The 23989-nt window shown below is 40.5% G+C and overlaps 1 long non-coding RNA gene across 1 annotated transcript in view; it reads right to left on the bottom strand.

The window, feature by feature from the left end:
• The window catches only part of LOC144224933 (uncharacterized), a 28566-nt gene extending 10298 nt beyond the window's left edge, over nucleotides 1-18268 (bottom strand). Inside the window, exon 1 of the long non-coding RNA XR_013333183.1 lies at nucleotides 18194-18268. This is a non-coding gene — a long non-coding RNA (uncharacterized LOC144224933). The remainder of the gene's footprint in view (nucleotides 1-18193) is intronic.
• Between the last annotated feature and the right edge of the window lie 5721 nt (nucleotides 18269-23989).

Genomic DNA, 23989 nt, shown 5'->3' with positions numbered 1-23989 from the left:
TGGATGGGTTGGTTGTTAAGTATCTGACTTCGACTCATCATGATCTCAGGGTTAGTGAGCTCAAGCCCCACTTCGGGTGAGCTCGGACCCTGCATATGGTGAGCATGAGCCCCTCCTCTCTCTCTCTCTCTCTCTCTCTCTCTCTCCTTCTCCCTCTCTCTCTCTTTGCCCCTCCTGGTATTATCTCTCTCTGCCCCTTGCTCTCTTGTGCCCCACACCCCCCAAAAAATTCTCAATTCTTGGAGAAGTGGAAAAGCTAAATGAAAAATTAAGGAAATAAATGTTTTCTGAAGCAGAAAATGTCAGTACTGGGATGGAACTTTTAGGACTATCTTGATAACAGAGCGGTTAAAAGCCAGACTCTGGGGACCATGACCTAACTCCATCTGAAAACCAGGGACCCAGCATGAGATGCAGAAAATCTCCTTTGGGCATGGACAAGATGGTACTCGCCTCATAGCACTGCGGTGAAAAATCATGTAGAGTTAACATGTTTCAAGAGTTTAGAACCAGACCTGACCCACATTATTCTAAGTACCTATGTGCTATTATTATCTCTTCCTGGGTAGGACATTGTTTGCCTTGACAATTCTATTCCGGCCTTTCTTTTTTCCTCCAGGAAATCAGGGTGTGGTTCTGGGATCAAAACCATTCAGAGTAACAAAGTGACTAACTATTCAGTCTGGAAGGAAGGCCAAGTATTCCAAGCTAATAGGCAGGCTAGTTCTTTCTAAATCTAGAATAGGCAGGCTAGTTCTAATACCTGGAAACACATCAAAGTTAATGATTTAAAAAACAGAGGACACAGGGGCACCTCGGTGGTTCAGTAGGTTGAGCGATCAACTTCAGCTCAGGTCATGATCTCATGGTCCATGGGTTCAAGCCCCATGTGGGACTCTGCTGACTGACACCTCAGAGCCTTCAACTTGCTTCAAATTCTGTGTGTGTGTGTGTGTGTGTTTGTGTGTCTGCCCCTCCACCATTTGCCCTCTGTCTCTCTCTCTCTCAATAAACATTAAAAAAAGAAAAAAAAGCAGAAGACACAATCATACTCTCTGGCTCTCTGGTTCCTTATATGTAAAGTTGGGGGGAGGGGTAGATTCAATTGGTGGCCTCTAAACTAACTTGTGCAGAGCTGGGGTATTCCTCTCAGAGGTGCTGTAGGCCTCCCAGGGTGGATGGAGGAGAAGATGTGCCAGCAGGTCCCCAGCCCTTCCCCCCACTTCAACCAGAGTGGCTCCAATTGCCTCTGTTTTATGTATTTTCAAAACTGTAAGAACAAAATACCTGTAGGTGGAGACAGAGCAGAACTACAGGCCCTTGACTAAAAATATAATCAAGTTCTTCCTGGAGTAAGAGTCTCAGAGCTCCTCTTTTTGTAATTAAGGGCATAGCCATTAAAGTATTATATCCTTTTCTTTAATTCATGACAAGTCCAAATGAGCACAATCTGGAAAGCAGCAGGGAGGGGAATGAACAAATTGAATTAATTCTTGTCCTGAATATTAATGTAGTACCACAGAAAGGGCGATGCTTTGCAAATTTAAGACAGAAAATATTTGTATCCTTTGACATTTAAACAGCTCTGTCTCTAAGAAGTACTTTTCTCATGGCAGATGTGTGTGTCGGGCAAGCCCACCATGATTGGCTTCTTCATTAGACACAGTAGGCTCAGTGCTTAAGGCCCGTGATACTTTTAGGGCCCCACAGAAAAGTTTTAATTTTCATTTCCTTTAAATTAAGAAAAAATTCTATATATTACTATATAGAATAATGAATTCAGCCTGGATTAGTTCATCTTTGTCCCTGCACAATCATAAAATTTTTTTTTACTTTTTTTGTTTTTTAATGGAAGAAGGAGTCCACAAAGGCAAACATGTCTGTAGCCTACTAAGGTCCTAATACAGCCCCCAGACAAGGCCACAAATGGGATGTGATGCGCAGGGCCCAAGTCCAGCCCCCACTGTACTTTAAGTGCCAAATCCCCGTGATGTGTCTTGGAACTTACGTCATCTGCCTTCCCTGTTGGTCCTGATGAATCTCTTCCCTACTGTGTTACAAGAACTTCCCTATTCAAACCATGGAGGCAGGTCAACAGGGTGAGCATCAGCTGGTACTTGTTAGAAATGCAAACTTTCAAGCCCCATCCAAGACTCAGTGAATCAGAATCTGCCTTTTCACAAGATTCTGAGTGAGTTATAAGCACATTGAAATTTGTGCGTTCGGGACCAGACTGGCTGATTCAGATGTGGGGAACTGAGGACTACAAGGAGAGAAGCCTGACCCGGGCACCAGGTTAATGCCTGAGGTTAACTGGGGGGGGGGCTCCTTAAAAAGACAGTGGAAGCACAGGTAACCAGAAGTATTGTGAGGGCAGGGGAGCCAGAAAGGAAGCTAAAATAGAATTCAAGGGATTCTAGAGGAGAGGTTTGGCCTTTACTGTGCTCTTCCCTTTGGATTCTGGAAAAGGTTAACGTCTCCTGTCTGTTCAAAGCCTGAACACGTGACCACCAGCATGCTGGTGCTCCAGAAGCTAAAGGGAGAGTGCGGTGGAATAAACACTTACCAGCACCCATTCTCCTCCCTGACCTGGGCCCAGGCGAGGGCACCGCATCCCACCAGGGCCTGTGCCCTGAGCTGTGACAAGATGACCAGCGGCAAATGGAACTGTGGTGCAAGGCGTTGCCAGAATCAATGCGGGAGATGAGTGACAGCAAAGAGCAACTTCCACTTAACCATCTTAATTGGGATGTAACACTTGCTCTCCCACTGTGTCCTAGACAAAAGGGGGTTGGGGGTGCTAGCTCTCTTAGGTTACAGTAACCTAAGTTTTCTTCATATTAAAGAGGTGGTTACATTGTTTTTAAATATTGGAAAACCCTAAACCAAAAGTACTCTCTAGTACTTCCTTTACTATGTGCTTCCTTTACTATGATTAGCAACCAGTTCAGTTTTGTTGCTTTAGTTTATATATGGAGTGAGGGTCACATCATCCTTTGACAGCCTGAACCCAGGATTCTGTATGAATATAACTTCCTTAATCAGTTGCACATGGGGAAGTTTAGTTGACTAGAGAAAGAGGTCATGAGAGAGTGCTGGCATTCTTACTAATGTTTGTGGCAGCTAAGGGAAGAAAAAATAATGGAAAAATCCTGGGTTTCAATGTCCAACTGTCCATGGATTTGGATGTCTATTGGACTCTCTCCATTTCACCAAGCACATTAGTTATTTCTTTTGGGAGAAAACACAGGAGAGAGCAGAAATGAAAGGATGGAGAAAGGAGGTGGGGATAATGCTCAAAACTGTTCCTTCCGGAGTTTGGAGGCTAATCTCCCCAGAGAAACAGGAGGAGGCAAGAACAGGGCTCCTCCTAAATGTTCTCTTTACTAACAGCTTTGCAAACTGTTTAAGGACAGAAGATACAAATACTTAAAGCAATTGAGAAACACTAATAGGGCAAAATAGTCTGAGAAAGACAATGTCATTGGGAGAATTTCATAGAGAAGATAGAATTTGAGATGACCTGGGAAAGATGGAGTAAGTTCATCAAACATGGATGTTTATTAAGCACCATCATGTAAGGCAGTGGGTGCTGGGCTCTATAAACAAAGATAAGTAAGTCACCATTCTTGGTTTCATTATCTTTTAAAACCTCAGGTATAGGCAAAAAGTTCATAAAGAGGACAAAAAAGATAACCATTAAGATTTAGACTTCTTTAAAGTCAAGACTTTACAATCATTAAAGAGCTAAAATACAAACCACAGACTGGGTGAAGTTATATATTAGCATGAATATATCCAACAACTGGAAACATACAGATGTCCCTCAAGAGGAGAATGAGTAAATAAATTGTGGTACACATATCAGTGCAATACTTCACGCAATTAAAAAGAGACTACTGACACATGGAACGAAATGGGTGAATCTCTCAAGTTTTGCTGAATGAATGAAGCCAGAGATAAAAGAGTATATATTGAATAATTGTTAAAATTTCAACAGGAAAATCTTATCATGGCAATTAAGTTACCTTTTGGTGACTTGACTGACAAGGAACACAGCAGGACATTCTAGGGACTTAGAGGTGTGTGTGTGTGTGTGTGGGTGGGTGGGTGTGGGTGTGTGTGTGTTTTAATCCTGATCTGGGTTGACAGTTACACAGAGTATGTACAAGGGCAATTCTCAAAGAGGAATATAGTTGTGAGCCATCAGCAACTAACATACCCAGCTTTGGGGGGGGGAAATAAGGGTCTTAATTCTGGGAGGGAGATTTGGGCAAAGCATCACAGCATCTCACTACACCAGGTGATTCTAATGTGGGCCCAGGTCTGAGAGCTATTGGTCTAAGTCAGTGATTCTCAAAGCATGGTCCCTGATTGGCAGCATCAGCATCACCTGTGTATTTGTGAGAACTGTAAATTAGTGACTTCTGAAGCAGAAATTGTGGGGATAGCGATCTGTGTTTTAACAAGACTTCCAGATGATTCTGAGAAGCACTAAAATGTGAGAATGACTGGTCTAAGCAGTTTTACTTGACAGTGGAGAAGGACTTTCCGAGAAATGGAAGAAAACATAACAATGTCACAAAGCAAGTCAAGTGTAACATGAACAGAGTGAAGCTTGGAGAAAGGTGATAAGAAACTTGTTTAGCAAGTGGGACTAGTTATTAGAGGATTTTATTTAAAATTTTTCTCTTTTAATACAATTGATCATAAGGAAACATTGTAGATGCCTAGTAACCTGGCAGAGGAGCAAGGTAAAATGGGGTGAAGAAAGACAACGTGCAGTGAAAGTTCAACAAGAGGCAATTGAAATCATCTATGCATAAAGTAAGGAGGACAAAAAGTGCAGTCACTAACAGTAAAAAATGGGAAGGAAGGGATGACACTGAGGGACTCAAGGATGATTGGCAACAGAATTTGAATTTCCAAAGGAATGAGGAAGCAAAGGTTACTACAAGGTTTTGAGATTTGCATCACTAGGACAGAACCAATCATTGACACAAATGGGGAAATCAGAAGAGAAAGCGGAAGGGAACATGAATTTCGTTTTCTGTTTTGGAGAGTGTGATATTGTGATTTATATTTGGTCTTCATCTCTGTTCAAGACACAGAGCTCCTAACACCCTTGGAATTTCCTAAAAGAGCAATAAAGGTTGTAGTAGACTCTGGGTCTGGAGTTCTCTCTTGTCCAGCAAGAGAGCAGATGCAGGATTGAAATGCGAGAGAGGCTAATGTCCCTGAGGAGACAGAAGTCTGAGTAAGGGTCCTTGTTCCATTTTTATCAGTATCAGAAGGCTTACAAGCTTGATGGGCATGCACAAAAAGACAATGAAACAGTGAACATTAACTCATGGATGTGGGGGAAGGGGGTTTTGATGATATGCGGTGTTAAGGGTTTGGGTCAATACAATACAAAATTCTGGTGCTGGGTGAAAGTTGTTTACAGCAGACATGAGGCACCACCTCTGTTTACCGAAACTGGCCTAGCCGGACAAGAAAGACAGAGCATGCTACCTCAGGGTCAACAAGGCTCCTTTCTTTTGCTAATTAGCTCTGCTTCTGGCAACTTCACCCTGCTGCAGCCAAGAGCCGTGTTTACCTGTTTACCTATTTTGGTCCTTCCTTCCTGTGGAAGCAGCTTTCTGCTATTGTACTAAGTTGGGAGGCACTTCCACTCTGAACACCTAATTTTGTTTACCCCTTCTTGGATGCTTTCATCCTGAGGCTTTTCTATTCCTATATCTTTGTCCTATACTGGGGGACCTTTGCCCTGTTTACCTAATCTTATTCACCCAAACTTGGTGAATAATAATTCACACATCCTGTGGCTTTCTAATTCCTTAGGCGTTGTTAACCCATCGGTGCAAGCTCAGGGCATTCCTAAGCTTCTTCCTCACAAAAGGTGTTTTCTGTTCCATTACTGAGGTGACTTTTGGAAAGCCCCTAGGTAACCATAGGACTGGGACTTATTGCCAGGGCAAACAACCTTGTGACCAGAGGGTTGGAACTTTCAACCCCATCCCTAAGGAGGGGAGAGGGGCTGGAGATTGAGCACAATCACCAGCTGTTGATGATTTAACCAACCATGCCTAAGTATTGAAGCCTCCATAAAAACCCAAAAGGACAAAGTTCAAAGAGCTTAAAGATTGGTGAACTGGAACACAATCACCGGTACTGTGCCAGAGCTCTAAACTCCACAGAGACAGAAATTTCTTCATTCAGGGCCTCACCCTATACACTCATCTGGCTGTTGATTTGTATCTTTTAATATCCTTTGTAATAAACTAGTACTCCAGTGAGTAAATTGATTTCCTGAACTCCATGAGCTGCTCTAGAAAATTAATCTAAGCAGAGAAGTCATGGGAACCTCTGATTTATAGGCAGTGGATCCAAAGCCCAGACGACAACCTGGACTTGTAACTGGCCTCTGAGTGAGCATGGAGTGGCAGTCTTGTAGGACTGAGTCTTTACTGTGGAATCTGATGCCTTCTCTGGGTAGATTGTGTCAGAATTGAGTTAGATTTTGGGACACCCATCTGGTGCCAGGGAATTGCTTAGTGCTGTGGGGAAAATAGCCTATACATTGGAACTGGTGTCAGAATTATGGAGAGTAACCCTGGGACATCCAGGTGGAGATGTTTTATAAACAGGTGGAAATGTGGGACAGGCTGGTCCTAAAGTTGTAAATTTGAGAGACAGCATAGAGGTTTTAGAACCTAGAGAAAAGACAAGAGCAGAGTCATGGGGAGGTTCTCCTTCAGAACCAACTGTGGGGCTGGTCAGAGCTTTACTAGCAACTACGACTAGATGCCTTCTTTGGGACTGCCTCCTTCCTTCCTTCCTTCCTTCCTTTTAATTTTTTTAATGTTTATTTTTGAGAGGAGGGGTGAGGGGCAGAGAGAGCAGGAGACACAGAACTGGAAGCAGGCTCCAGGCTCTGAGCTGTCAGCACACAACCTGACATGAGGCTAGAACTCATGAGCTGTGAGATCATGACCTGAGCCAAAGTCAGAAGCTTAACTGAGCCACCCCAGCACCCCAGGACTGCTTTCTTAACTGAAGGAGTATCTTGCCCAGTTACACCTAATAGAATTTATACTATAAGAATTTAAAAATACAGATGCATATTTGTGAAAATTAAAATAGACTGTTTTTTTAGATTACTGTTTGCCATACTGTTGTTTAGGAAAAAGTATTCTAGGTGAAGTTAAGAAAAAATATCTAATATGATTCTATTGTTTGTTTAGCTGTTAGACATGGTATATCTCAGAGCCTTTATCCTAGGGTGCTTTGTGAAATGCTAAGAGGAGAATCTGTTGCTCCAGCTCATTTGATAAGAGATTCTTTTATACTTGGAGCACTGATGACATTTCCTGGAACCAATGTTTTGCTGAATAATTTGGGAATTACTGATCAAGAAAGACTAGGGTAGTAAACCTGCTGCATCAGAATCAATTGGCAAGTTTCGAAGTGCAGATGTCTGCACCCCACCCAAGACCTGAAAAAATCTGTTTTTGACAAGATCACCAAAGTAATTCTGTATCGCAGTCAGGTTTGGAAAACAGCTAGTCTAGACCATTTCTAAGGCCCCTTATAAGAGAAAGCAAAAGTGTTTGGGAAAGGAGAATGTGGAAGAAGAAAGAAAGTTTTCAGCAACGGGTTTAGGAGAATCCAGCAAGATGAGGCATAAGAAAACATCACTGAATGTCAACTTTTTTGCATGTTTTGGTCCATGAAAACGGAATTCCACCTACTTCTTCAAAACATAACTCTTCTAGTTGTTTTTCCTTCCACTTGTACAGTAAGCTGTGAGGGACAGTTCCTCAGCTCTCACGGAGTACACTGGAACCTGACCCATCTCCTCCCTTTGCATTTCTTTCCTGCTTCCTGCCCCTCAGCCCCATCCCCGGGCTGCCTCATTTTCACACATCAGGCTTCAGTTCCAATGCTCATTCCTCAGAGAAGCCTTCACTGGCCATCCTGAGTAGTCTCCCCTATGTATCATCTCATTCTCCTGTTTATTTCCTTTCATAGCACTTTTAGTTTTAAATGTTTATTTAGTTTGAGAGGGGGGGAAAGAGGGACAGAGAGGGAGGGAGAGCAAGAATCCTTAGTAGGCTCTGTATTGTCAGCACAGAGGCTGATGCAGGCTCACAAACCGAGCTGAAATCAAGAGTCTGACACTTAACTGACTGAGCCACCCAGGGTCTCTTCTCAAAGATAAATTAAAAGATATATTAAATTTAAATTAAATTAAAGATAAGGATATATTAAAGATAACATAATAACTCTTTTTAAAGATAAAAACAACGGGGCATTCTCTCCAATGTTTGACTAGCTCTTCATTTTAGTCATTCTCTTGCTTCCAGTGCCCCACCCAGTGCATCTTGGATTTGTGTACAGACGCCTCTCCCAGAGTTTAGGCATGGGATTCCAGGTCTCCAGGGTTCATGTCGTGGGATGCCAGGTCCCTAGGATTCATGTCCTGGGATTCCAGGTCTCCAGGTTTCATGTCCTGGGATGCCAGGTCCCTAGGATTCTGGGGTTAAAGACCTCTTCAGGGTCTTCTGCTGCCACTGTGCTTGCCCTAACCATGGACACTCTGATTGCCCTGCAGTTTCACTCGCTTTTTTATGTGAACCACAGAAGGAGGGAGAAATCTCTGCCATTTCCTCTTTCTGCTCACTCTTCTTTTCCCTTTACTCCCCTAGTAACCCACTCCACTCGAGCCTCTACCCCGCTCCACCCATACTTCCCCAGCTAAGGAAAGCCTCTTGTCCTCTAGTAGGCTCTGGACTCTGGTGAATACAGCTGCAAAGTTGCAGTCAAAAAATATGGGAAAATGGGGGTACCTGAGTGGTTCAGTCAGTTGGGTGTCCAACTTCAGCTCAAGTCACAATCTCACAGTTCGTGGGTTTGAGCCCCGCGACTGGCTCCATGCTGACAGCTCAGAGCCTGGAGCCTGCTTTAGATTGTGTCTCCCTATCTCTCTATGCCCCTTCCCTGCTCACCCTCTGTCTCTCAAAAATAAATAAACCTTAAAAATATGTATATGGGACAGTTTCCTAGGTATACAGAATCTTACCTTTCTCTAAATGCTCTGTTTATCTCCTAATAGGATTTTATATGTGAAGATAAGCACAGTAAAATAGGGGATAATTCTTATAATCTGGAAACTCTTCTGTGATTTGTAAGGGTAGAAACACAATCTTTTGTTCCCATCTCAGATCCATCGGGCCTGCTTGATTTGCATACAAACTTGAGTTACAATAAATTCTTCTGAGCTGCTCCAGGCTAACCACGGCCTTGGTACCCAGATCAGTCCCTATGACACACCCAAACTGCAGCACACTTCACCTCAGTAGAGCCATCGCCTTGATTTACAGTGTTTAGTCTAGCTTCAGTGTGAGTTACATAACTTTTAAATATATTCTTTCTTACTTTTTTTACTAAAATTAACAAAAATAAATTTTATATTTTGCTTAAGATTGGAACATTCCAGGGTTGGCACATCTTAAATTACATAAGTATTCAAGTAGTTTTTTCTTTCTTTTGCACTCATTTCCACTTCTTCAAGAGGAGTAAAAGTAAAAATCAAGAGTTCTCTTTATTTTATTTTTTTTCTTAAGAGTTTTCTGTGGCTCTAAGAAAGGATGAGCTAGGAGCAAGATAAGATTAAGCTTGATTAAAATGTGCTTTGCAATTTCATACATTTCTTTGGGCTATCTTTACCACCCATGAGCACTGGATTTAATCAGAAGGCTCATCATCCTCTGAATTACTTAACAGAATTATGCTAGAACATGAAAGAATTACTAGACTTACATTTTGAAGAATAGGCCTTGTCTATGATATAAATAAATAAATAAATAAATAAATGACAAAAACAAAGGTTGTGTATAATTGATTATTACCCAAGGTGAAATCACTGTTAGAGTTCTGTATTAGGTAAGATATATATATGAGGCAATTTAGTATATGACTTGGCTCATGTAGTTATAGAGGCTGAGCAGTCCCACAATCTGCTGATCTGCCACTTGCAAGCTAGCTAACAGGAAAGCTGGTGACATAAGTCTAAACCCCTGGAAAAGAGGAGAGGAGCAGTGGTGTAAGTCTCTGAGTCTGAACACCCAAGAATCAAGAACACCAATGTCCAAGGGCAGAAGTAGAGGAATGCCTCTATTCAGTCAGAGAGAGTATCTTTGCCCTTCCTCTGCCTTTTTGTTCTATTCAGGCCCTCAATGGATTGGCAAGGAAGATCTTTATTCCACCTGCATTGGCAAGGGAGATCTTTACTCAGTCTACTGATTCATATGCTGGTCTCTTCCAGATACACTTCATAGTCACATCCAGAAATAAAGTTTTACCAACTATCTGTCAGAGAAAGGCACCTGAGAGTAGACAATGAGGCCATTATGAAATGAGATCTTTTCCCAGCAGAGATAAGAAGTACTACCAATCACATTCTCCTTCTTACTTGAACTGGAGACACAATGAGTCATTAACCAGTAGGATCTTGAGGAAACAAAGTCCTTGAGTAACCAGAAATCCCTCAGGAAGGTGGAAGAGACCAATCGAATGACATTTACCTTCCCCTAACCACATTCCTTCTGGCTTATCTTTTTAGTTTACTTTTGCTTTTTCGGTCAACAGAGAATGGGAATGGGGAAGAGTAGGAGTGAATTGATTTATTTATAACTTTGGATGTGGTAACAGCAGGAGCAGAAAGGAGTTGAATCACATTAATGGCTGAGCACAGAGGAGGGATGGATGCCAGAGCTGCCTTGCCCCAGTCTGGAATGATCTTCCAGTTCCTGCAGCAGTCTGGTTTCCAGAGGCTGAAATGCATATAGGTTCTGATTTTTCTGGTTAGAACTGGAAGATCACATTCTTGAAGCCTCACAACCTGGTTGAAATCCCTGTCTTTTTTAATTCCCCCACTTCCTTATAATAAGTTCCTTACACTCAAGGTAACTCCAGTTTGTCCCTATTCTTTTCTTTTTAATGTTTGTTTGTTTGTTCAGAGAGTATGAGCAGGGGAGGGGCAGAGAGAGAGGGAGAGAGAGAAACCCAAGCAGTCCCCCTGCTGTCAGTGTGGAGCCAGGGGGCTCAATCCCATGAACCATGAGATCATGACCTGAGCCAAAATCAAGAGTCAGACATTCAACCAAGTGAACCACCCAGTTGTTCCATCCCTATTTATAAGTAAAAATTAGAATGAACACAGAAGATAAATTGAGTTTTTGTCATGGTGAATATTTATCGACCATGAAAACAAGCAAAAAGCACTTAGCATTCTAGATCATTTTTCATGCTCTTTTTTTTTTCTTTAAAGAAAGCCACTCTGTTTTACATGATAAACGTAAAGTAAAGAAGACCTATTTTCTCTCCTAGTCACCAGTACAGTAAGTGTACTCTTTCTTAGTGGGATGTAGTTAGCCATAGATAAGACCTTCTTAGGAATCTCCCTTTTTAAATGTGACCTGTTAAATTTCCAAATGTTTGTAGTGCATAAAATTTTATGTAACTGGTTACAGAGACTACTTTCATGTAGCTAAATTTCTTACTTGTACTAATAGGTGTGTGATAATCCTGTGTGTGTGTGTGTGTGTGTGTGCGCACGCGCGCGTGTATGAATTGTTTCAAGGAGAATCATTCTATGAATCAAAGTTCTCATATATCTTAGGTTTATGAAATATGATAGAATTATAATACTAATACTAATAATGTAATGTGACTTACCTATAATTTAGTGACTTTATCTTGTTGAGGGTGACTACAAGAATATAAAAACAAATGAATTTTACTTTCATGTTTGGCAATTGAATAGGTGATCTATAAATTTAGGGTATCAAATCTATTAAGGACACTATAATACTTAATTACAATTTGCAAAATCTTAAATATTTATCACCAAAGAGAAGCTACCTCATCATCCCAAATACAACTTCCATTTATATATGCCCCCAACATTTCTACTTTCTGTTTTTATTTTTCAGGTTTTCAGGTGTACTAGGTCTAAATGGCAAAGTGTTTGAGGAGAAAGTATTTTCACATTCTTATATTACTGTGTTTTACTGTATGGCTTTTTTGGAGCATTTAATGTTTGCTTGTTGTTACTATATTCTAATAAAAAGGCTGAATGCTTAAACAAAGGAACCAGGCAAATAATTGCAATAAGCTTCATTTTCTTTTTAGTTTAGTTTGTTTTCTTAGTTTCATGGTTGTTAGTTTTAGGTTTTACTTGTAACACTCAAATAATGAAAATACTTTATTGCTGCCGGAAAAGCAACAAGTACTTTAACCTGGCTTACTCAGTCATATGTCCCTCCCCATCCTAATTACCCTTATCGACTGAATTGGTCATTCCTTTTCATTTCCTGAAGTCTGTAGTATCTGTGCCTCTCAGGTCTCTCTCCCCTCTTCACCCCCCAACTCTTATCGTTAACCTAACCTACAAAACAAACATTCAGTATCCTGGCCTCTTACCTAATTAACCTGACCCCAAGTGATCTTCTCCAATCTAGCTCATTAAAGCACACCTACCTTAAATTTTGTCTACTTCTGCTCCCACATCAAACTCACTAATGTAGGCATCAGGGTGGGACCACAATATTCTTACTAGTTAAGCTTCTTCTTTAGGTTGCTTATATTCAGGCCCCTTATCTTCCCATTCCACCCACTATCTGGACAAGCTCATCTACCACCATGGCTTAAATACAACTATATGCCAACACCCCCCAAAATATATACCTCCAATCTGGACTTCTTTTCTGTCCTCCAGACTCATAGGTTCAACTGTGTTCTCAACATGTCTTCTCAGATACCTCATATGCATCTCAAACAAAGCATTAAAAAGTAATGTTCTTTTCTTTCACCCAAACTCTGCTCCCCAGCTTAATAAACAGTCCCCATGTTCACCCAGTTGGTCAGACCAGAAACTGGAGTGTCACTTTTTGACAATTCTTTTTTTTCACTTCCCATCTTGAATCCATCATCAAATTATGTGAATTCAAAATATTCTTTGGAAATGGAAAACTCTATGCTCATGGATTGGAAGAATAAATATTGTTAAAATGTCAATACTACCCAAAGCAATCTACACATTCAATGCAATCCCAATCAAAATTGCACCAGCATTCTTCTCAAAGCTAGAACAAACAATCCTAAAATTTCTATGGAACCACAAAAGACCCCAAATAGCCAAAGTAATATTGAAGAAAAAAAGCAAAATGGGAGGCATCACAATCCCAGACTTAGCTTCTACTACAAAGCTGTAATCATCAAGACAATATGGTATTGGCACAAAAACAGACACATAGACCAATATAATAGAATAGAGAACCCAGAATTGGACTCACAAATGTATGGCCAATTAATCTTTGACAAAGCAGGGAAGAGTATCCAATAGAAAAAAACAGCCTCTTTAAAAGATAGTGCTGGGAGAACTGGACAGCAACATGCAGAAGAATAAAACTAGACCACTTTCTCACACGATATACAAAAATAAACTCAAAATGGATGAAGGACCTGAATGTGAGACAGGAAACCATCAAAACCCTAGAGGTGAAAGCAAGAAACAACCTCCTTGACCTCAGCCACAACAATTTCTTGCTCAATACATCTCCAAAGGCAAGGGAATCAAAACCAAAAATGAACTACTGGGACCTCATCAAGATAAAAAGCTTCTGCACGGCAAAGAAAAGAATCAAACAAACTAATAGGCAACCAACGGAATGGGAAAAGATATTTGCAAATGACATATCGGATAAAGAGCTAGTATCCAAAATCTATAAGGAGCTCACCAAACTCCACACCTGAGAAAAAAATAATAATCCAGTGAAGAGATGGGCAGAGGACATGAACAGACACTTCTCCAAAGAGGACATCCAGATGGCCAACAGACACATGAAACGATGCTCAACGTCACTCATCACCAAGGAAATACAAATCAAATCCACACTGATTACCATCTCACGCCAATCTGAGTGGCTAAAATGAACAAATCAGGAGACTATGGATGTTGGCGAGGATGTGGAGAAACGAGCACCCTCCTACACTGTTGGTGGGAATGCAAACTGGTGCAGCCCCTCTGGGAAACATGTGAAGGTTCCTCAAAAAAGTAACAATAGAGCTCCCCTATGACCCAGCAATAGCACTGCTAGGAATTTACCCAAGGGGTACAGGAGTGCTGATGCATAGGGGCATGTACCCCAATGTTCATAGCAGCACTTTCAACAATAACCAAATCATGGAAAGAGCCTAAATGTCCATCAACTGACGAACGGATCAAAAAGATATTGTTTATCTATACAATGGAATACTACATGGCAATGAGAAAGAATAAAATCTGGCCATTTGTAGTAACGTGGATGGAACTGGAGGGTATTATGCTAAGTGAAATAAGTCAGACAGAGAAAGACAGTTACCATGTTTTCATTCATATGTGGAACAGGAGAAACTTAACAGAGGACCATGAGGGGAGGGAAAGGGAGAAAAATAGTTAAGGAGAGGGAGGGAGGCAAACCATAAGAGACTCTTAAATATTGAGAACAAACTGAAGGTTAATGGGAGGTGAGGGAGAAGGGAAAGATGGGCATGGAGGAGGGCACTTGTTGGGACGAGCACAGGGTATTGTACGGAAACCAATCTGACAATAAATTATATTTAAAATAAAATATTCTTTGGTACTTCTGTCCATATTTTCTGTGCTTTTTCCTGTCTAAACCAGCAGGTTTTGCCTTTATTACGACCAAAACTTTTTAACTAGCCTCTCCTCATCCACTTTTGCCATTTCTAACCCCTTCTTCTCATAGCATCTGGGGTCTGTAACTCCCCTACTAAAATTCTCATTGCCCTTAGAAAAGCTGACAAGTTTTATCATTGCTTAAAAGGCCCCCTGTCATCTGGCCCCTGCTGGTCCCTCCAGCTTCACTCAGCACCTCTTCCCCTGGTTCACGTGGCTCCCGTCACAGCCCTTATCTTCAGTTCCTCAAATTCACCAAACTTATTCTTCTATGTTTTCTTGGCCTAGATATTCTTTTTTTTTTTTTTTTTTTAAATTTTTTTTTTTTTAAGGTTTTTTTTTTTTATTTATTTCTAGAGAGAGAGAGAGAGCGTGAGCAGGGGAGGGTCAGAGAGAGAGGGAGTCACAGACTGAAACAGGCTCCAGGCTCCGAGCTGGCAGTCAGCACAGAGCCCGACGCGGGGCTCGAACCCACGAACCGCGAGATCATGACCCAAGCGAAAGTCGGACGCTTAACCGACTAAGCCACCCAGGCGCCCCTTGGCCTAGATATTCTTTCCTCAGTCCTCATCTGATAATTCCTAGTTATCCTTAAGATATCAGCTTTACTCCTTCATTTAATAAATAGTTATTAAGCACCTACCCTGAGCCAAATTCTGTGCTAGGCATTGTGAATGCAACAGAAGGCAAAACAGACCTAGATCCTGTCCCATGAAGCTTATAATTTAGTTGAGGGAAGTGGACAAAAACCAAATAATATACAGAGAAATGTAAAATAGCTCCATGGTGCCGGGAAGGCCTATGATGAGGGAAAGCCAGATGACCCAAGAAACAAGATATCTATCTGAAGGAGGACAGTATTAAAAAGAAAAAAGGGGTCACAAGTGGAGTAAATTGCATATTCAGAGGCCCAGAAGAGGGATCACAGGGCTTACAAAGAACCAAAAGAAGCCAGTGTGGTAAACCTGAGAAAATGAGAGGCATGTGGTGAGAGCATGAGCTAGAGAAGCCAAAACATGAAAAGAATGGGTAAGTGACTAATACCTCAGGGACTGGGCAGACAATGTGTTAAATGACAAGAGGGAGAGGCAAGACCTATGGTAAAACAGAGATCTAGATCTTGTCTCCAGGCATTCACATTCCATCTGAGTTTGAAACAAAAGAACACTGTGAGTTCAATACATACATATATATATATATATATATATATATATTGCTGTAAATTTGTCCCCACTAACATGCTCTTGACAATAATGCTTAAGAATTTTGTCTTGATCTAATAACTATGTAGGAAGCTGCTGAAATAGAAGTCACATGGAGAAAGCAACGCTAACAGGTTTGTATTTTGAAAAATACAGTGTTTGGGAAGACTAAAAAAGAAAACAAAACCAAACTATGAATAACATCCTCACATGATAAGATTGCACCCACAAAACCAACACAGGATGCTCCTCCCAGCTACAGTAGGATAGTAGATGGATTGGAGTTTCTACATAGAGTTGGTAAAGTGAACACTTACTTTTCCCCCCTCACAAAATCCCAATAAAAGGATTTTTTTTAAGTTAATGAACACACAACCATGTGGAAGAAAAAGAAAGGATACAACAATGCCAGAAATTTTGAGGCTTGAAAGCAGATGGAGGATTGCAGCAGCCTTGAGGACCTCAAGAAGCTAAACTTGTAGTGGCAAAACCCAAGAATCAATTTCATTTGTACCCACAGAATACTCAAGGGTCCATGACTTGATAGAACCAAATACCTTTGGAAATGAGGTGAAATGAGGCCCCAAATCATAGAGACCAGATGAAGGCTGTTTGAGAGGCAGCTAGATCCTTAGATGCTCTCCCCTACTCTGTGCTGCTGAGCCATCGCCACCTTACCAGATGTCTGGAATTTTATTCTCTGGTAAGAGTAAAATAAAGGGATTCTGGAGTGGGGGATACCAAGCATAGCTGGGGATGACAGTATCATCCAGGAATTAAAGGAACATCTGGATGGTGAATGCTGAGACATCCAGCCTTCTTTGACTTGACTTCTCAAATGCTATTAGCTAGGCCTATCTCTTCGGCTATGGGGATTCTGACCAAAACCCGAATGAGAATCATAAAATGGCTCAGTCAGATATTCCTAAAATAAAATTCAACTAGTTAGCCAAATACTCATAAACATGAGCAGATAACAAACAAAATGAAAAACTCAGGAGTCAGGTAAGTCAGGGCTGTTATTTGAAAAATAGGACAAAAATGAAAAGATATGTAAATATAGGAAAGAAAACATTTTTAAAAAATTGAGCACCAACCTAGGATGTAGAATGTACAAATAACTGGAGTTGCAGCAAGAAAGTACAGGGAAGGTGGAAAATGAAAATTATCAATGAAATAATTTAAGTAATTTCTTGTAACTGAAGGACATGATTTTCCAGATTGGAAGAATCCACAGGGCCCACTAAAATGGATAAAAATAGACCCACAAATTCATTTGTGTCATTTCAGAACACTGAGGACAAAGAGAAGGTCACATACACAGACATACACACACAAATCTAGAGACAATGGAAAAATGCCTTCAAAATTCCAAATGAAAATGAATTCCAATTTAGAATTCTAGAGGGGCGCCTGTGTGGCTCAATCAGTTAAGCGTCCGACTTCGGCTCAGGTCATGATCTCACGGTTCGTGGGTTCAGGCCCCACGTTGGGCTTTGTGCTGACAGCCAGCTCAGAGCCTGGAGGCTGTTTTGGATTCTGTGTCTCCCTCTCTCTCTGACCCTCCCCTGCTCACACTGTCTCTCTCTCTTTCAGAAATTAAAAAACAAAAACAAACAAACAAAAAAACTATAGAATTCTAGATACATCCAAACTATCAATCAAACTTAAAAGTCAAATAATGATGTTTTTAGATATGTACAGTTGCAAAAATTTACCTCTTAGATACCTTTTCTCAGGAAGCTTCTGGACTATAAGTTTTCTAAACATAAGAGTAAATGAAAAAAGAGGAAGTCATTGGATACAGAAAATAGGAGATCTGACACAAAGTAGATCTCAAACAGATTCAACGCAGAGTATTAAAGGAATCTCCAAGAGAATGAGAAAAGAAGACACCAAGATGATACCTATGCACTTGGCAAAGAAGGGGGGCATGTCCAGATTGGAGAACTATGTGCCTCAAGAAATAGGACAGGTTAAATGCCTTCAGGATAAAAATGCCTGCTGTAATCTGAGGGCTGAATGCCGACGTAAGCCTGTGTCTATACTTGGCTTGCTTTGACCATGTGCAGAAGTTCCTGCTGTCTCCTCCATGCCCAGGCCAAAGACCATCTGCTTGGACCATCTGAGGACATCCATCTCATCCCACAGAAGTACACTGCATCCGCCTAATTCTGAGAGCAGGAGATTGGCCATTGTGAGCTCAGGACCTGAACACACAAAGAAGCCTACCCACCCCTCTTACCTATTCCTCGGATGTCTCAAACCTGGTCCACATTCCAGTGCCAACTGTGGTGGCTCAGTGTCTCCTGGGACTTCCTCATGCCCTTGCCTCCTGCCTTCCCCAGACAGAGCATTGTAAACTCACAGAAATGCTGAAGCCAGATTATAATCTCGAGATGGTTCAGATGATCTTCTCCAGGAAGCCTTCATTGATCATTGACAATATCGCTCTGTCCTTCCACAGTGAAATATGTGTTTAAACATCAAAGTTCCTCATCACCTTGTGATACATTCATTTACATACAAACTGTTGTTAAAATAATAGATATTATAAAGAGAAGCAGCACACAATGATCCACATTGAATTCATGATAGTGGGGGAGGGATAGAGGAGAATCAAATGAGGGAGGAAGACAGAGGGAACCTCAACTATGTAAGTAATGCTTTATTCTTAAACATCAGAGCTGAAGCAAATATGAAACCATGCTAGTTAGCACTTGAAAAAGCTGGGCTGTGAATATGCAGATGTTTAGTATACTAATCTATATTCTTAAATTCATTAAAATGAATTGGAGGGAGGTTAGACTAAAGGGTTAACATGTCAATCCTTTTTTATAATGGGTCTGTGATCCTACCCTGCTTTCAAGCAACATATTAGCCTGCTACAGGTTCATAGATGCTGGCAGAAAATACAAGACCCTGCTCAGAGGCAAAGGGTCTTATTACACATGGCACACCAAGCACCACGAACATCAGCATATTTACATTCGTTTCTCTGATGCCCAAGTCTCATCTGGCTTGTGCTCGCTTTGGCAGCACATATACCAAGTGTCATCTGGCAACAGAGATGGGTCCAGATGGAAGCCTGCATGTGTAATGGGGAGAAGAACCTTGAGCTTAGGGAACCCACACCTCTTAGAGTAGGAAGTAAGCATGCCTATGTTTTGCTCTGGAGCAAGATATTATCTTCCAAGATTGTTTGCTATGCAAACTTTGTTTAGAAAGATAGTCCAGAACAAAGAGTAGTCAGTCTGCTTGCAAAATGTGCCAAAACACAAAGACCCATGGAGAACTACCTCCCAACCTATACGCACAAGTCACTCTGTAGGTTTCCCTCATTGCACTTATCACAATTGTAATTCCATAGTTATTTGAGTGATTATTTGTTTACTATCTGTCTTCCCTCTAAATAATTAGCTAGGCAGGGGCCATGTCTGCTTTGTTCATTGCTGCATCTCCAGCTAGTAGAGTGCTGACATGTAATAGAAGCACAACAAATGAACATATGCTCATCCATTAGTAGACTCGAGTACACTACACACCTAACCAAAAGAAAGATGAATGATAGTTTACTAATGTCACAAGGCATAATGTACTTTAATATAAATTCTTAAATTATCGTTAAAAATATTTATTTATTTATTTTTGAGGGAGACACAGGTGGGGGAGGGACAGAGAGAGAGAGGGAGACACAGAATCCAAAGCAGGCTGCAGGCTCTGAGCTGCCAGCACAAAGCCTGATGCGGGGCTCAAAGCCATGAGCCTTGAGAACATGACCTGAGCAGAAGTTGGTTGCTCAACTGATGGAGCCACCCAGGCGCCCCTTAATGATAAATTCTTTACATTCATCCAGTACTTTCTCTTTTACAAAGCCCCTTTCATACATTATTTCATCCAAGCTTCACAGTAAGTCTTTGAATTGAATCAACACATTAAGAGACTTATACAAGACCATTAGACTTTTTATATGGTTTTATATTAGTTTCAGGTGCACAATATAGTGATTCAATAATTCTTTTTTTTTTTTAATTCATTTTTGAGAGACAGAGAAAAACAGAGCAAGCAGAAAGAGAGATACTGAACCTGAAGCAGGCACCAGGCTCTGGGCTGTCAGCACAGAGCCTGATTCGGGGCTCGAACCCATGAACCACGAGATCATGACCTGAGCCGAAGTTGGACGCTTAACCGACTAAGCCACCCAGGCGCCCCTGATTCAACAATTCCATACATTGCTTAGTGCTCATCATGATGAGTGTACTCTTAATCCCCTTCATCTATTTTCACCCTCATTGGACTTCTTAAGTGACAAAAACAGAGCTGAAATCTGCATATCCTAAGTCAATACTCTTTCCTATATTCCATAAGTTTGTTTTTTTTTTATCCATGACAACTACAAGATAAGACAATATCAAAACAAATGAGGAGAAACATCTTTTTAAGGTTTCATTTAAATGAAAAGTTAAACATTGGTGGAAATATTTTGTATATCCATTATGGTTATTACAGTGAAGATGAATAAATGGAATTCAATTTTCCTCAGACTCTGAGTTACAAACAGTAATGCTTTACATATTTATAAAGTAGGCAACATTTATATATTTCTTTATCCTCACAAAACACAATGATGTAGTGATGTTACTTTTGTTTCTCTTTTAATGGATGATGAAATTGAGGCCCAGGATGATCCCACTAATTGGCAGAAATCATACAGCTATTTCTCCCATAACTTAAAACATAGGAATGTTTGACTGAAATATGATGCTTTCTTACAAAAGGAAATTGTTTTCCCAAGATGTAGACATGCCTTTCTTTAATACTACTCAAAACGGTCTATTCTATTATGTTCTTCTATACATCAATCTCTTACTTTGATTTACTATGTCAAATGTCATGAAATTATGAAACTGTTTTTCTAAAAGGAGCTAATTAATCAAAGAAGCACTTGGTATATAAATCCATAGAAGTAAGCACATGTACCCTTATCTTTGGAATCTAGATTTTTCTCTAAAAGTATTAAGATTTAGGTTTGAAAATTTAACATTGTAATATACCTTAAATTCACATTTCAGTTATGGAATAGGGAGTGTAGCAGATTAGGAAATGCATTAAGAGTAGAATTTAAAAGCCTATATCTCCTCCTTCCATCCACTGTTTCAATATGTTTTACATCTAAATATCATACATATAATGAAAATATGCTTCATTTGTGCCATTTATTTTGCACTTATCACATATTGCCTTGTGGGCTTATCTTTTTATATATTGAATTCTAGCCTTTTACAACCAGAATATAAGTTACTTTAGGACATGGGTCATATCCTGTGGTTTAACATTCTCTCTCCTCTGCCTCTCTGCTTTACACAATGTCAGACCCTATTCAGATGAGTTTCTGGCTTTGTTCTATTTCTCTCCACATTTCAAATCACCTGAAAAATTTGCCCTACTCTATTCCCAGGGCTAATCTTACAGAGGCAAGAGTAGATTAAAGTCTATTCAAATCAGTACTTTGGGGCTCATCCTCAAGGCTATTCTAACTTTGGTGAGGTGCTCCATGCTTGATAACTGGCCTCCCTGCTCCAATCTGGAGCCCCAAGTGCCCTCATGTGCAAAACCTACTTTCTATTCTATTGCTGTTTTTGTGTTCCTAATCTGATTACTTTTTCAGAATACTTTAGTCACTCCAAAGAGAGGGGAAAGGCAAGTTGAGATTGGCTCTCTCCCTCAGGGGAAATCTGGAATATAAATTACACCTCAGAGTTCTTCTGATGTGAGGCTAGGGAGCTGGGGTTTTGTACTCACCATGTGACAGCCATTGGTTAAGAGCTGTTTCATTGGACCTAAACTCTTGGCTCTGTGCTTGCTGGCAGGATGGCCACAGTAGCGCAGGAGCAGTCTTCCAAAGAATAACTGCAGCTTCTGTGAAGCAAAGGCAAAAAGCACTGAAGCATAGAAATAGTCACAGTGATCCAAGGGGATCTGGTCAGAGCCCTTACGGTGTCTGCTACAGCTCTATCCATCAGAAGAGGCTCACAGGAGGAGACTGAAGAAGTGAGTGCCCCACCACACAGCCTGGGACAGTGGCTGGAGATTAGCCAGCACCTACCTGCTATTATAACAGACACAGCTCAAGTCGCTAGAAGAGGAGGTGACATGAACACTAAGCCGTATGTCCCACAAGGGGAGCACCATATGCAGAGGAAAGACTCCAGAGCTATAACATTGGGAGAGGTCTGATGAGATAGGAAGCAGCAGAGATGATATAGGCAGAGGAAGATGGCGGTGTAAGCATTTCTAAATGTACATGAATCACTGTGGCACTTTCAAAGAACCAAGAGGATGAAATTTTAGCAGGCACTCCTGCAATTCTTTGGCTTTACCTGAGGTAGAGAAATATGATTTTGTTGTAGGCGGGTATGGTAATGTAGGGGAAACACTAATGACAAACTTATCTTTCTGCAATACTGCTATTCTGCTATCATTGAATCCAAATAGGAGTTAAAAGTATTACCTTTATCAACTTTATCAGATATTAAGGGTAAAAAATTGAAGATATTAGATCTATCTTCTACTTACTACCAGCAAATCTGTTCATTCTTTTGCTTCACCTTTCCAAGTCGAGTCTGACTTAATTTCTCACTCATGTCCTGCAATTTATGTTTGCCATATAGGGAGATTTTTAATGTTTTTCTTGTTATTTTTTAAAAGCTTAATTTTTTCAGTAATCTCTACACCCAACGCGGGGCTTGAATTCATGACCCCAAGATCAAGAGTGGCATGCTCCTCCAACTGAGCACAGGCACCCCTATAGGGAGATTTTTTTAAGTGATAAATTAGTTTAATATTTTTCTATGCTGTGTTTAAGAGTATGCAAAGGAATCAAACTCATTCATTTGTTCCATAAATATTTTCTGAATTAGGTATCAGATTTCGTGGATAAAAAAGATGAAAAAGAAACAGTCTTGTATTGAAAAAGAACCAACATACGTGGAATGATGAACATCAGATTCAGATTAGTGGTTACCCATGGGAAGGAAAAGGAATGGGATCTAGAAGGGGTAGACCATGTTTATTTGTTTTAAGTTTTTGTATATCTGACATATTTTGTAATAATGATTCAAATAACTAAATGGGAATAATTCCAAGCTGTAGTATTTCCTTGTCTCACCCTAAAGGATTACCTTGGGCACTCCCCATGCCCTGAACCTCCTTTTGGACATTGAGTCAAGATGCTGAAGGCTTAAACTTACAGTGACAGAGAAATTAAAGAGCAAGAAATTAATTAGATATTTCACTGGTGACTGAATATTTACTGGTGAAAAACAGGAATATTTGTATGTTTTGAGGATTACTGGAGAAAATGTTTGCTCTCCTGTTCTGGAGTTGTAGGGCCACATTTTAGGGGAACCTCTAAACCTCATAAGGGTGGCTAGGTCAGTTTTTCAGCTCCCATTTAAAGATGTGAAATGAAAGAGCAATTCAATCAACACGCATTCTAACAAAGATTTTTTAACCACTTCTGTACCAGACTCTGTGTTTGTCAGACAGCTAATTAAGAAATAGTCTATCGGGATGCCTGAGTGGCTCAGTCGGGTAAGCATTCAACTCTTGATTTCAGTTCAGGTCATGATCTCACAGTTGGCATCAGGTTCTGTGCTGATGGCACGGAACTTGCTTGGGATTCTCTCTCTCCTCTCTCTCTCTGCCCCTTACCAGCTCATGCTCTCTCTCCCTCTAAAAATAAATAATAAATACTTTAAAAAAGAGAAAAAAGAAAAGAAATGGGCTATATTCTCTAGAAGAGATTTGTATTATAATATGATAATTATAGCTAATGTTTTATTGAAAACTTTGCTAATGCCTGTTTCGAGTGCTAAGCACTTTGGCCTGACTCCTCAGTAAATCTTCACAACAGCCATATGAGAGAGGCACCATTACTATCTTTAATACATAGACGGAGAAATCAAATCTTCCAGAGTGAGTTATCACTTGAATACATGACAAAAATTCATGGAAAACTTTGTGGGAATCTCAAGTAAGA

This window comes from Crocuta crocuta, unplaced genomic scaffold, assembly GCF_008692635.1.
Source record: "Crocuta crocuta isolate KB4526 unplaced genomic scaffold, BGI_CrCroc_1.0 scaffold452, whole genome shotgun sequence".
Lineage (NCBI taxonomy): Eukaryota > Metazoa > Chordata > Mammalia > Carnivora > Hyaenidae > Crocuta > Crocuta crocuta.
Note: the sequence above shows the minus strand (reverse complement) of the source record. Positions and strands in the feature narration are given on the sequence as shown.